The sequence below is a fragment of the Python bivittatus genome, unplaced genomic scaffold (genome assembly GCF_059951505.1).
Source record: "Python bivittatus isolate LINGU-HERP-01145 unplaced genomic scaffold, Pbiv_v1 ctg000020_np1212, whole genome shotgun sequence".
Lineage (NCBI taxonomy): Eukaryota > Metazoa > Chordata > Lepidosauria > Squamata > Pythonidae > Python > Python bivittatus.
The window spans coordinates 75,962,362-75,976,366 of NW_028277030.1; positions in this window are offsets into that span (position 1 = coordinate 75,962,362).

A 14,005-nucleotide genomic window follows, 5' to 3' on the forward strand; every position below is an offset into this window, starting at 1 on the left:
AACTTTTAGGCCTTACCAGTTGTAAGATCTTATAAAAAAATCTACTCAAATATTTATTTATTCATTTACATGTATGTATATGTCTCCTTGACTAGTGATTCTAAGTGGCTTATATAAAATTTGCCCATATAAAATAAAAACTATAAATAAATACATCGCAAATAGAAACAGAAGTATCAACATATCAATATGTAAGTGGCATTTAAAATAATACAAAGACATTAAGATTTGATATAATTAAACTACAAAGTATATACAAAGCTCATATGGTAAAAATATAAGAACCCACCTTCTTAAAATACATTAAAAAACTGCCAAGTTAAATTGGCCAAGAATGTTAAACTGCCAGCATACTAGAGCAAAAAAGCTAGCAACTATTTTAAAAGCCCAAGAATATTAAGACATTTAACCCAATAAAGGGGGGGAAAGCAAAGTTAGTTCCAAATGATCTTCTCTGTGGAAAGTATTCTATAATCTCAGAACCACCACAAAAAACCTTTCTAGAGGTACTCTGGGGAACACATGTAGGAGGAAGCAGTCCCACAGATCCCAAACTGAAGAGCCCTAGCATCAAAACCAGAACTGTAAAAATGAAGTGGCATGTAGTACAAGTGAGGTATGACTGCTTAAGCACAGGTCAACCATCTAATCCTTATTAAAAGTCTCATTAACATCAGCTACAATTTCTGGAGCAGCCCCATAGAGATTGGATTCCATTTGTCCATACATGAGACTATGGGAATGTGTATCATTGCAACCAAGTTATATATCTAAAGTCAGTTATAGTGTATCCCAAAACACCTGAAGTTAGGAACCTGATCTCTCAGAGTGAAGTCCCCACCAAAACAATTTGAATCTTCATACTGAGTAATTACCTATCCACAAGATTGTCTTATCTGGATTTAGCAAATTTGTTCATTGTTTTTCAGCATTTTTGTATGTAACAACTGTTTTGTATCTTTGGCAAAGATGCTCTGATATATAATATTACAAATCCTCTCTCTTGCAAATATTTTTAAACAATTACAGTTTCATAACTTTAAAGACTGATGAAATGCTCTTTTGCATTTACCAACAAAATACCAGCTATGAATTAAGTCATCACTTTGAATTACAAGTATTCATCTTTTTAAAAATACTGAATGGAAGTTTTAAATTCAAATACAGTATTTCACTGTGTAATTTATGTTTCTGTAGTGCTATTAGTTTAAGACATTTGTTCTAGCTATTCCTCAATCATTACACAGTCCAAATGCCATGTTTACTTCGAAGTAAGTCCTATTTTAGGCTAGGGTTGTAGCCTTATTGGTAAGTGCTTGATAATATAAACAAATTTTCCCATAGAAGTATTTCTAGTCTTAGAGATACCATTTGGAGCTTGAACAGTCAAGCATCCAAAGGAAATATGGGTGCTTAGAGTGAACACACTTAAGTTAACACACCTAAAATAACCACTGAATTCAATGACTGACATTTCTGAGGATAATGTAAAAGACTGAAAAAAGATTGCTCCTTCCAGTATCTTCTCAAAAGCCTTTCCATGGGATTTAAGCTCCTGGGATAAAAGGTTAGCCAAAAATGTAGAATCAACATTAAAATGTATAGTTGCCAAATAAGACTCCTAGAAATTTATTTTAAAACTTTACCATCTTTCTTGGACGAGGTCAAATCTGTGTACAGTACCATAAATAAAACAGGCATAACTGTTACTGAAATAAACTATTTTGTTGCTGAAATTTAATACCACTTCACTCAAAGAAATACATTTCAGCCAAATAGTTACTAGAACTAATTTTTACATCCATTGGTGAAATTTTCAAATTACTGTAGGAGGAAAAAGATTGTTTTAATCTGAGTGGGTATGTTGAACAGCATGGATGCTTCTACTAGCAGTACATGGTAAAAATGTGATCATGCAAGTCACTGAACCAGGCTATTTCATACCTCCAAGAACGGTAATGATTTTAATGTATTACTTTTTTAACCTAGAACATGTTAGGGATAGATCATCATGGAGAAGATTTATCTATGTGGTCACTAGGAGTCAAAAACAACTTGATAACACATATGTTTAGCCTGTGTTTCCTCCAGACCTCAAGGCAGCACAATTGGTTCTCCTTCGTTGTTTTATCATCACAACAGCCCTATATTTACTTATGCTGAGAGATGATTTCATATCAACTACAATATGAACATAACAGTAAAGCTTTACTGGCAATATGATTTGTCTCTTCTGTGTTCTCCAGTGCATAGCAAAAATTCTAGCATACCTTAACTATTTCTGTCATTTTGTTATGTATTATGTGATTCTGCAGTTTATCAAATCACATTTCTCCATTTGGAATCACTGGATGTGGTTATGTACTAAGGACGTGCAAAACTAAATGTTACGTTCCTCCTCTGGACCACATCAGCCTAGCTGTTCCAGAGGCGATCCAGCAGTTTTCTGAATGTCAGTCTTCTGAAGTGGAAGCAGTTCATAGTGTTCTGAATGTGATATTCAGACATAGCAGACATATGAACCTTGGACCTTGTTTGGAGCAACACAAATCACTGCCCATCCAGAAGAAGAACTTCCAGAAAGCTAGCAGATCAATATAGTCTGAAAGTGGAGCTCACTGGAATGTTCTTTCCAGAACATTTCATTTTGTACATGCCTATTCTCTCTATACACAAATGGGAAGATGCCTTTTAGAAGGATTTAGCCAATTTGCCCATTTTCAGTATTGATTAGATGTAGCCCTTCAACATTTCAGGTCAGAGTTTTTCCTGCTCATCTGGAAATAATTCAGTATGGAATTATTTTTGCATGCAAAATATGTGGTCTACCACAGCCCCTACTCTTTTCAACTTTGCCAAACAGTATCCATTTATTTTGCATATAGATAGTTGATACAGAATGACAGTATTTAAGAATGCCTAACTGCAGTTGCATAGCTTTGACAGATTACACAGATACAACTTTTCGTGAGAGCCATCTAGGGATGGTACTATATTCTCTGCTTCTGTGGTCCTCACAAGGTGAGGGGGAGTCATCTGCTTATTTTATGAAGCTGTGGGAAGAGGTGGCCTACATCCAGCATTCCTCAGATTTGGAAAGACTTTGAATTAAGTTCCAACATGTTGATGATTCCTAGTCCTGTTTCATTATCTAATAATTCAGAGCCACTATCATGTTGAGTCAATGGCTGGAAGACAGAAGCCTAGTTTAAATGTCAGTAGCTCACTGAGTTTATTTCAGCCTCTGGGACAGGCAACTGTATACCTTCTATAATGTGATACAAAGACTTTCATCAGTACTCCTTTTTCAAAAAACGTGTAGGAGATACACGTAGTTTGGGGGTGTGGAATGTCATGTATTAAAAATGATACATGTCTGTCCTAGTATGTTTTACAAAATGTCTTGAACTGAGATGTAGTGGCACAGATAAGGGAGATCCACACATTTTCTCCAGATCCATATAAAGTAAAATAGTGTTGCTAAGGAAGCCTGACGCAAATAAGAAGGTACATTTTGCTGAAGGTAACAAATCTGTCATCCCAGATACATCCTGGTGAAAGAACTGTGACCTGATCCTCCTATGCTGTTTCTTGGGCAGCTTAGTACCTTAGTCACCAAATAAGTGACTCATGTAGTACAGAAACTTGAGTATTTATTATGAGGAACAATAAATAGGCTTATTCTAGAAGATAATATAGATGGCACACAAGATACTACAGTTGTCTCCCCAGCTGTAAGGAGATATTTTCACAAGATTTCAGTAAAATTTCCAGACAGTTCAGTATGTTTTTAAACTTTCAATTCTTCCACAATCTTGGTGATTATCTGGAAACGAGCCATTTATTACTAGAGAGTAGTAAAAAGTAAAAATATGCTAAAGGTGTCATATTTGGAAGACACTATGCAGAACAAAGTAGGCCTTATACTAGTTTGCTAAAGAATGCACTTAGGCTCAAAAATTGCTCCTAATGTTAAATTAATTTTAAGGTATTTTACTGTTCGGCTTTATCCGCATGTCCTAAATTGTTGAAGTTAATTGATGATGATGATGATTAATTTCTTAGCCTCAGCAGGTGGCAGCACTTAGCTGACTTTGGCTAATCTAGAAAGCAAGCAGGGTTGACCATAGTACTTGGACGGGAATTAATCTGGAAAATCTAGGCTGTAGGATAGACTGGGAAGTAAAAAAAAAAAAAAAAATCTGGGAAGAAAACATTGGCAGATCACTTCCATATTGTGCTATAATGTTGGGGGTGGGGATCCTTTCAAATTTTAAACAATTCAATTTTTAAAAATCACCATTTAATTTTAAAAAGTAATTTCTAAGTGAGAAAAAAATTAAAATCTCAATTTTATATGAATGCCAGAGAATGGTTAAAAGAATGGTGAAACAAACCTGTTGGGTCTCCAATCATTTGTTGATCTAATTGTTGTTACATTCCTGTTGAATGGAGAGTGGAGTTACTGGTTCACTAAGCCACATCGTAAAAATTGCATGTTGTTTTAAGCAGCAAGCACTTAATGATAAACATGAGTTTCGCTGTTAATCTAAGATGGCCAAATAGTATAATTCTTGCTAAAAATCCTCCTTAGTACAGGTGACAGAAGTAATGTTTTGCACATTCTGGATGCCCATGTTGGTAACATGGACTAGTTCAGATTCTAAACTATCTGGAACCAAGCAGGGGTTTCGAGTGGCAGCCGCATTACTGTACTATTGGTAATATGTCATTTTGTCCTTTTCAGAGGGAGTGCAAAAAGGGACGTGAATGTTACTGAGAGTTTAATTAAAGATAATTGGAATTACAAGAAGCTCCAAGGCAATGAAATTCAAAAGCATACCCAAATTAGCCATTCTGTACCTTCTTGGATTTCTCTCTCATATAATTTAGCTTTGCAGACTATTATTTTTTATTAGTTTATACTTGATTCAAGATTTTTATTTTCATCTCATTTCTCTTTGCCTTTGTCCAGCTTTTTATTTAATTAGATCAAACCCTTTCAGAATACCAGAACAGGCAAATGATTGTCATGTTGGAAAACATAAATCCTCTAGTTCAGCCTTTGGCCACAGGAGGGCAGCGCTAAACACTTTTTACAAGGCAAATCCATGCATGTATTATTTGTACAATTGATGCTACCAATATTTTTTTTGTTCCACAAAAACAATATATGTATTTCTGTTTGCTTAGTCTTCTCATATAAGAGGTTATATATTTGATTCCCATCAAATAATTCCAAATTATTGTGTAACTAATATACATAATGTGTACAGAATAGTAGTATTCAGCTTAGAATGGGAGTCTAAAAAGTCTGGCTAGAATAATTCTAATGTTGGAGAAAGCTCTTAATGAGCATCTTACAAACCTCAGCATTCTGCCAGGTTCCTACTGGAAGAGAGGAGGAGTGCTTGGATTCTTTTAGTATTTTTTTTGCGTATTATTTAATATATCACCCAACTGACCATGAGTATTTCAAGAAAAACTAAAATGATTATACAGTGGAACCTCAGGTTACAAACGCTTCTGTTCACAAACTTTTCGGGTGACGACCAGCTCCACCCGCAAAATTTTGCTTCGGTTCGCGAATTCCGCCTCGGGTTACGAACAGGATCCGCGGCCATTTTCCCTCCCGTGACATGTGATCCGTGGCCATTTTTCCGCCCCTGACACGTGATCCGTGGCCATTTTCCACCCCTGACACATGGTCGTGGGGGGGGGACTCTCCCTCCAAGCAATAGCTGCCTCCCTGTCTTCCATGCCAGAACGGATTAACGGTAATTACATTGAACCTTATGGGAAAATTTGCTTTGGGTCGCGACCAGAGTCACGGAACGAATTAAGTTTGTAAACCGAGGTTCCACTGTAAAGCCTTTTTAATTTTTTTTTAAAACACTTTAACAGTAAAATCTGATAAACACTTTACATATTAAGTTTTGGCCTGAGGTCTAAAGAGAAGCAGTGAGCATGCCAGGCAAACTTTCTTTGGGCAGGCATTCCACAGACAGATGCCACCACAGCTTACAAGGATATTTTGTAAGCTATTTGTTGCACCATTGTTGACGGTTGTGTCTGGAGAATAATTTCTGAAGATTAACTTAATCAGGCAGAAATATCTGGAAAAGGTGCTGTTTCACAAGCCGTTTAGAACTTAAGATCAAACTAGCACTTTGAATTGGGTCAAAAGATTGACTGGAAGCAAATATTAAAATCTGTCTTGAATTGTTGTTTTTTTTTAAATTATGCTTGAAATATTGACCTCAATTAATGTTTGAAACCTTAGAAGACAGAAGAGGTCATGTCAGTGATGATGAGATGAATGAGATGGATTTAAGAGTCCCAACAGCAATGAATTATTTGTAAAACAGTAGTAAGTGTTGACAGGAAAGAGGTTATGATATATGGCTTATGATATATAGAAGGGCAGAAACATTTCTACATCATTACTATCATAAACATTTATGTTCCACAGACAAAAATAAAATGGGGATTTCCATTTCATAGTAGATAATTTTCTATTCACAGTACAGTGTATTCATTTAGTAACAATTATGTTTTGTTTGAACAAATATTTTTCTTCAAAAAAAAAAATTATTGGCAGAGTGTTTTTTTTTTTTAATTTGTGTAACTTTACTGAGGTATGGTACCAAAAAATGCCATCTCATCTTCCTTAATTTACCAAAACACTATGCTAAATAAACAATTTTACTGTATGATATGGGGGGGAAAATTAAATGGTTTGAAAAATTAGAAAAGTTTTATTTTTAAAAAGTTTAACATCAATCCAATTTTGAGTTTTCTGGTTAAAAATTTGTCTGATGAATAAAGTCAGTAATTATCTAAATAGCCATAATGGGTTGATGTCCATTACACCACATACCCATTCTGCAACAAAATGAATCCAATATGGATCCCATCTATCATAATTATTTACTTTGAGATAGTCTGTTCAAATAGCTTAAAAAAAAACACTCCTGTGAATCTCCCAGACTATTTACACCTTTTTCATTTCAAAGGTCTTTAGAGCACCATTAAGCAACTGGTGTTAATTAGATTGTGTTGTCAGCTATGCCAGACACTTTCCTAAACTCTAAAAGCATGTAATTAGTTAGGCTAGAGAATACATTTACTGATAATATTTTCTGGTTATGGACACACACCTACTTTTTAAAAAGCTGAAGAAATTCCAGATTTCTACTTTACTGTTACTGCACAGTGTCTTTTGGGCTACGTCTTCTGTTTCCTCCCATCTATTCATCTAGCTATTCTAGATTGCTCTCTTGTAGAGATATCTAAGGCACTCCAGTGTATAAAATACCAAAACCCTATAAAATATCTAAAGCCTACACTATCAACTCAGTTAAGCCATGGCTTCAGTTTAGATAGAGTGAAATAGGCTGGAGAATTTTACACCAGATATTACTCAAAGAATGCCTTTTCCTCCTGTGTATTAATATGAAAGAACCATTTTAAAATCAGGTGTACCTTGTAATAAGTAGAGATCTTTCTTCATACAAAGTTTACTTTCTGATGCAAAGTTCAGTCAGCAAGTGTTTAGTGTTAGTAACTGCAGTTTTTAAAACAAATGTTTGTCTGCATTTTGTTCCAGTTGGAATTATCACCAGTGGTGATTCCACTGGTAACAAGCTTCTATCATACTGTGAGTCTCCAAATTTATTTTTTCTTCACTCTGTTTAACAGAGGAAGTAATTTGCCTATAATATTTAAAATGAGAAACAATGTTTTTATTGAATATATTTTAATTCCCTCTTAGAGTATCTACTCTGAAATTGGTTCACAAAAATAAGTACCAATTACAAGTTATTAAGCCATACATTCAATTATCTGAAAAACTCAGTTCAGACTAAAAAAAATAAGGTTTCTTCATGGTGGCTCATCCTCAAAGCCAGAAACTGGGAAATGATAATAAAGCTGTAATACTTTATTAAAGGGACACCATTTTGCCCCTTTAATATCAATAATATAACAATAGCAATTAAAATGTAAATAAATTTTCAGATAGAGCTGTTACGGAAAAAGCACTCTTCCTTTTATTCAGCACTTATAGTCTGGATGAATCCAGGAACTATAGAGTGGATAGGGCCATTTAGATAGGTAAGAGTCCAACTTACCTGCTCAGTGCAGGAATCCAAATTAAAATATCCTAGCAGAAAGTTGTCTAGCTTCCACTTGAACACATCAAATGAAGGGGAGATCACCACTCTCTGGGTAATTACTTCCATTGCCTATCTGCTTTTAACTCTTGTGAAGTTCCCCCCCCCAAACATTAAATCATGCCTACTTAAATATATTATTACATGTATTCTGGAACAATAAAAAATAGCTTTTGAGCTTCTTTGTATAATATCCTTCCAGGTGTTTGAAGAATGCTATTATTTCCCATCCTCCCCCAAGTTTTCTGAAGTTAATATTACCCACTTTCTTTTAACCTTCTTTATAGGCCTAGTTTCTGTCCCCTGATCATCCTTGTTACCTTTCTCTGAATGTATTCCACTGGACATAATGCTCAAGGTGTGGTCAGAGAAATGCTTACATTTGTATTTGTCTTTTTTGCAGCCCCATCATACTCCCAACTTATATTTAGTCTACTAGTAGACTAAACCAAGACCTTTTTTGTAAGTACTATTACCAGGCTAAATATTCCCCATCCCATGCACTTGGTTTTTGTTCCCTTTGTGAAGTTATATAGCTCTCTGTTAAATTTCATTCTATCATTTTCAGTCTATTTTTCTAACTAATCAAGGTAATTTTTAATCTTCTAGGTAATTAAGTTCACCCAACTTTTTGTCATTTGCAAATTCCTTCCATCTCTTTGTCTAGTTTATTAGTAAAAATATTGAAGAGTACAGAACTTAGGAGTTGTCTTATGGCACCTCATTCAATACTTATCTTGAAGAATCAGCAATGAACACTCTTGGAAGTATTATTTTCAAGTCAGCTATGTATCCACTTAATTGTCATGCTGTCCAACCTACATTTAATCCATCTTGCTCATCAGAATGTCATGGAGTACTTTATCAACTGCTTTGTTGAAATCAAGATATATCTATATCTCTATATTCCACAATCTGCCAAGGAAGTTATCTAATTAAAAATGAGGTAATTCTGGCAAGACTTTTTATTCACAAATGCATGCTAATTTCTACTAATTATTGCATTAATTTTTTTTTAAAAAAACTTAAGATCAATCTCTTTATTATCTGCTCTAGAAACGTCCCAGATATTGACGATTGAGTTACTGGCCTCTAGTTCCTCCTGGATCCACCTTTCCATCATTTTGAGGCAAGGAACAGATAGTATTTACCCGGGGTTTATACCTTTCTCTCATATAATTAGTGAGTCAGATAATTAGTGAGTCTCTCTGGTACAGAATAATCTGCACATTTAAGCTAGTTTAAAGCAAACAGGTATTCCCTATGTTCTATCAGTCTCAAGCTTCAGTTTTGCCCCCTTCATTCTACTGTCCACAGAAGAGCCTCAGAAACCAACAAGATAACATTTTACATAGTCCTTCATACAAACTGGACCCAAATCACATTTAAGGGAGTTAGGGTAATCTCCCAAGTAGTAATAACCATTTACTAAAACTGTAAGGAAATAAACTCAGAAATGTCATTTATTTGCACTGTGGAAAGAGCACAGATTTAAGCCATTTTTCTAGCCCATGGTTTAAATACAAATAGAAAGTCATAGAAACCTACAATTTATCCATTCCTTCAAGAAGCAACTTAACTGTCCTGAATTGGATCTCCAGCAATATTTAAAATTCAAAGCTGGCCCTCCCACTTTGCTCCCTCCTGAATCTCAGTATTTATACTGAATTTTTGCTGATGTTGGTCAGCCTTTTCCAGCTGCTGGGATAAGAGAGGAAGAAATCACTGGCCCCACAAAACTATTCAGTATGGCCTCTGCTGTATATATGCAAGCAATATGAGGCAAGGGTAGAGTTACAGCCTATTCAGGAATTGGTGGTAGAAGAATAGATGCTAGGATGTGCCATTGGCAAATAATAGTATTCTCTGTTTTCTTTCCTCATCTTCACCTTAATTGTAACTTTTTGAGATAGTTCTTGGTCTATTATTGCTTGTTGAAAGCCAACTATTTCATATGAAACTCATCATATATTCCTGCATCAATTATATAAAGTACATCCCATATCTTCATTGTACGAAGGGATTGCCACACAACAGTTTTTGCATCAAGATGCAAGCTTCCAAAACTTATCTTGCATTGAAAGACATTAAGAATCCTTGTTCACTCTTAGACTTACATCCAGCATTGCTTCAAGGTAAATTCACAGCAATTATATCTGGGATTGTTCTGAGTTTACTATGATCAGAATTTGTTCAATGTAAAGTGACCTTCAGAATCCGTTCAATGTAAAAAGGATGATCTCTAGTTCTGAGCATCCATCTTTCCTTTTAGCCCTTCCATTTCTAAAGAGAGATACCAGAGTTCAACTCACCTGCAACATATTTTTCCTTGAGCTGGAATATCATCTGTATAATTAGATGCTTCTCCTGTGGGCAGGAGACATTGGCTTTGAGTGAGGTAAATGTGTTTGGCATATGATTAGATTAGTTCACAAGTTCCAGAACTCACTACTAAGATTATGTGTGAATGCCTTTTTGCATAGTTCATTAATGGATTAAGTTTAGGGACATCTCATTCAAGTCTGCCCAGTTACTGTGTTCTTTTTGTCAAGATACTAGCCAAAGTAGGCCCAGAGCAGCCACCTTTTAGCAGAATAGACCTTCCTTCTTGACCCATCTTTCAATGGATCAAGTAATTTAAAGTGCAAGATGTAAAGGACCTAAAATTGTAGCCTAGTTAGTTCCTACCTTGTATGAAACTTAAGCTATAATGAGGTTGTTTGATTTTACTGTAATAAGTTGTCTGAATTCAGCTACTATGGTTTACAGTTTATGGCAAGGGTGAACAACTTTATTCATCTGACAACCACTTTGGTGGTGGTGTTTTTTTTTACTCTTTTTCTTACTTTTAGTTTTAAAATTGTCCTATTGAGAACTGTGGGTTTTACTCCTGATAAATAAGCAATCCTATATACTCAGATAAATAATGCAAATTCACATACAGAATTGTACTTTGTTTACTTTTAAAATAAAAATAAAATAAAATGGATTTTGTATTATAAGTTGTCTTACATAAAATCTATAAATCAATGTAAATTTACAAGAACAATACTATAAAAGTAACAACATAAAATTCCAGCAGAATCAAAAACAAATGCTGAAAACACATTGATTACTATTCATTCAAAGCTTGGCTAATGTGAAAAATTGTAACTTTATGCCTAATATTCAGTGCAGAAGGCACCTGAAGACTATGAATAGTAATGCTTTTCATTGCTATGATTACAAATGTAATATGGTAGTTTGTATATCAGAACAAAATATTTCTTGGAATCAGTCAAAAGAATTTAATTTTCTTAAATTAAGGTAGCAATAGTTTTCTATGTATTTTAGATTTGGCCTATTGGTTTGGAACTCTGCAAAAAATATTTCCAGTGTCTCACTAGGGAAATATTAATTAATCAGTACCTTAAATATCTGCTTAGGGAAAAATCATAAACCTAGTGTAGAAAGGGAAATGGCAAACAATTTTATTTATATTTTTAAATCACAGTTTAGTCTAATATCTTTAATAATGCAGCATAATGCAGCAGGGACTCAAATTACATTTTCCCATTAAATAGGAAATTTCAGTTGAATGTATAAATAAATCCACCAAAGTCCAGTGGGCAATATACACTGATATTTACAACAGACAGCAGGTTTCTGCATGTATTTTGAATAGAGCTACTAGATTTGAGCTGTGAACATCCAGATGACCATGAAATAACAACAAAGAGATATTTTTAACTACTTGGATTGCTTGGAGTTTTGTACCCCAAATCTGATAAACCTAATTCTGAAGGCTTTGCTGTTAGGGTTCCTAATATGCCTTTGGTAAAAGTAGAAGGGAGAATAACTTTTCCACTAATAACTTGCAGTGTTGTGTGGAAATACATACTTTGTTCTTCTTACTTTATTCAATAGGGAACCAGCACTTCCATGGCTAGTAATACTGATTTACTGTGTAACACACCATTACATTACCTTACATTCTGGAATGTATTATCTGAGATTGACCACAAATACAACAGAACAATGCAAGTGAGTTTGAGAAGCAATACCACTTTATGTATCTCTATTCAAAACAGCCTCAAAATTTTACTAAAGAGTGTTACTCTACAATAGGTTTTTAAAAGTTTACAGACAAGTGTACTGAAAGTAATTCAGCCCAGCAATATATTTTATCAAAAAATTAAACTTTGATTTTTACACACATGGGTATGTCAGAGATTCTTTTTTTCTTGGGCTGATCTGGAAGTCAGGTTTTCATTTGCCTCCACTAAAAGCACCTTAATTGAAACAGACATAAAAAGCCAGGTGGTTAAAAATATTAAAAACTAGTCTAAGAATATACATTCTTCATGACACAAGGGACATGAAGGCCATTCAGAAGAAGAAAAGGGATCTAGAGCTTCAATTTTTCTCAAGACCAGGTTGAGCGCTGAAGTATCATTCTCCTGCCACCTGGGAAGGCCCATTGGAAGAAGCTTCCGCTCTCTGAGGCTCTCAGGGGTCCAGGTAGCCTTGCATCTGATGCCTTTCTTACAGTTTGATTCATACAGTGTCAAAGCAAATGGGTTTATGTCACTTACCTGTGCAGTTTTCACACACTATGATGGACATTCACATGGTTTCACAGTTTCATACTTCTCCCTGTTACCTATGGAAATATTGTCTGGAAACAAACTATATAAAATACAGCAGCAGCAGCAGCCTTGAAGGGAGAAGGAGCTGCATTTTACATCAGGCGGATGGAGGCGCTGCAAGCCCAGAGTTGGGAGTGAAAAATAAGTGAGAAAGGATGATGTGTATTGAAAGGGGAAAAGCACCCATTTAAAGTGAGGAAGTACAAACGAAGCTGCCTCTTGCTTGTTTTTCTGACTCTTCTGCACAACTCAAACTCCCACCAGGCCATTTTTTATCCTCCTTCTTGTCTAAAGCAAAGCGTGTTCAAGATGCTTTCTTCCCATCTCTGCAAGCGTTGCCTTTTCAAGCCTAGAAGAGTTCAAAAAAGGAGGGAGGCTTCAATGTTATTGATGGTTCAAAGCCTGCTCCTCCTCCAATTTTCCTTTTCCAAGACCAGTTGCGAGCATAGGGTGAAAAGAGGGATGCCGGTCTGGTGCTCTTCCAGCTATATGGGGCAAGGGAGTGGGGTGTGAAACAAGGGCAGAAACATCAAGGGTCAGAGTCTCACGATGATCCTGGCTTTGCCTTTTCTGTTCTGCGGCTGGCAATGCCACTGCAGCTTTGAGAAGTCAGCAGCTCTTACATGCCAGTGGCACTTCTCTTGCCCCACTTCCTGCCCCCCTAAAGGAGATGCTGTTGCTATTTGCACCCGCATCCTCCTCACAACCATTCGTCCTGCCTAATTCCCTAGGCAGTCTGCCATCCTTCCCTCTCTCCACGCCTTGTATAGGTTGAAATTGTGGGAAATCCGGACTTCACAGAACTGGGAGAAACAGGACAGAGAAAAGTGAAACATGCCCGAAAACCATGGCAGGAATGATCAAGACAGCCACTTCCTCCTTCTTGTAATGAAGGAAATGAAAGAGATGATGCCTGCTAATGGAAAAGCCAGAATTGGGTGGTCTATAATTTTAATCTGCAAATCAAACTCTAGAAACTCTCCCCACTTTTTGCTCTTCGGGAACCAACTGCTTCCCCCTCCCACCACACCCAGCTTCATCACTGAAGAAAATATTGATCTGAATCTGATGGCACTTCTTGATCCAAGAGTAAAAACTGTGCATGAATGGGATATGAATAACATAGCTGAACACCTATATTTAAAAAGGAGTGTTTCCAAACATGATTCCCCACAACAGTGGGTGAAGAGGAGTTCTACAACA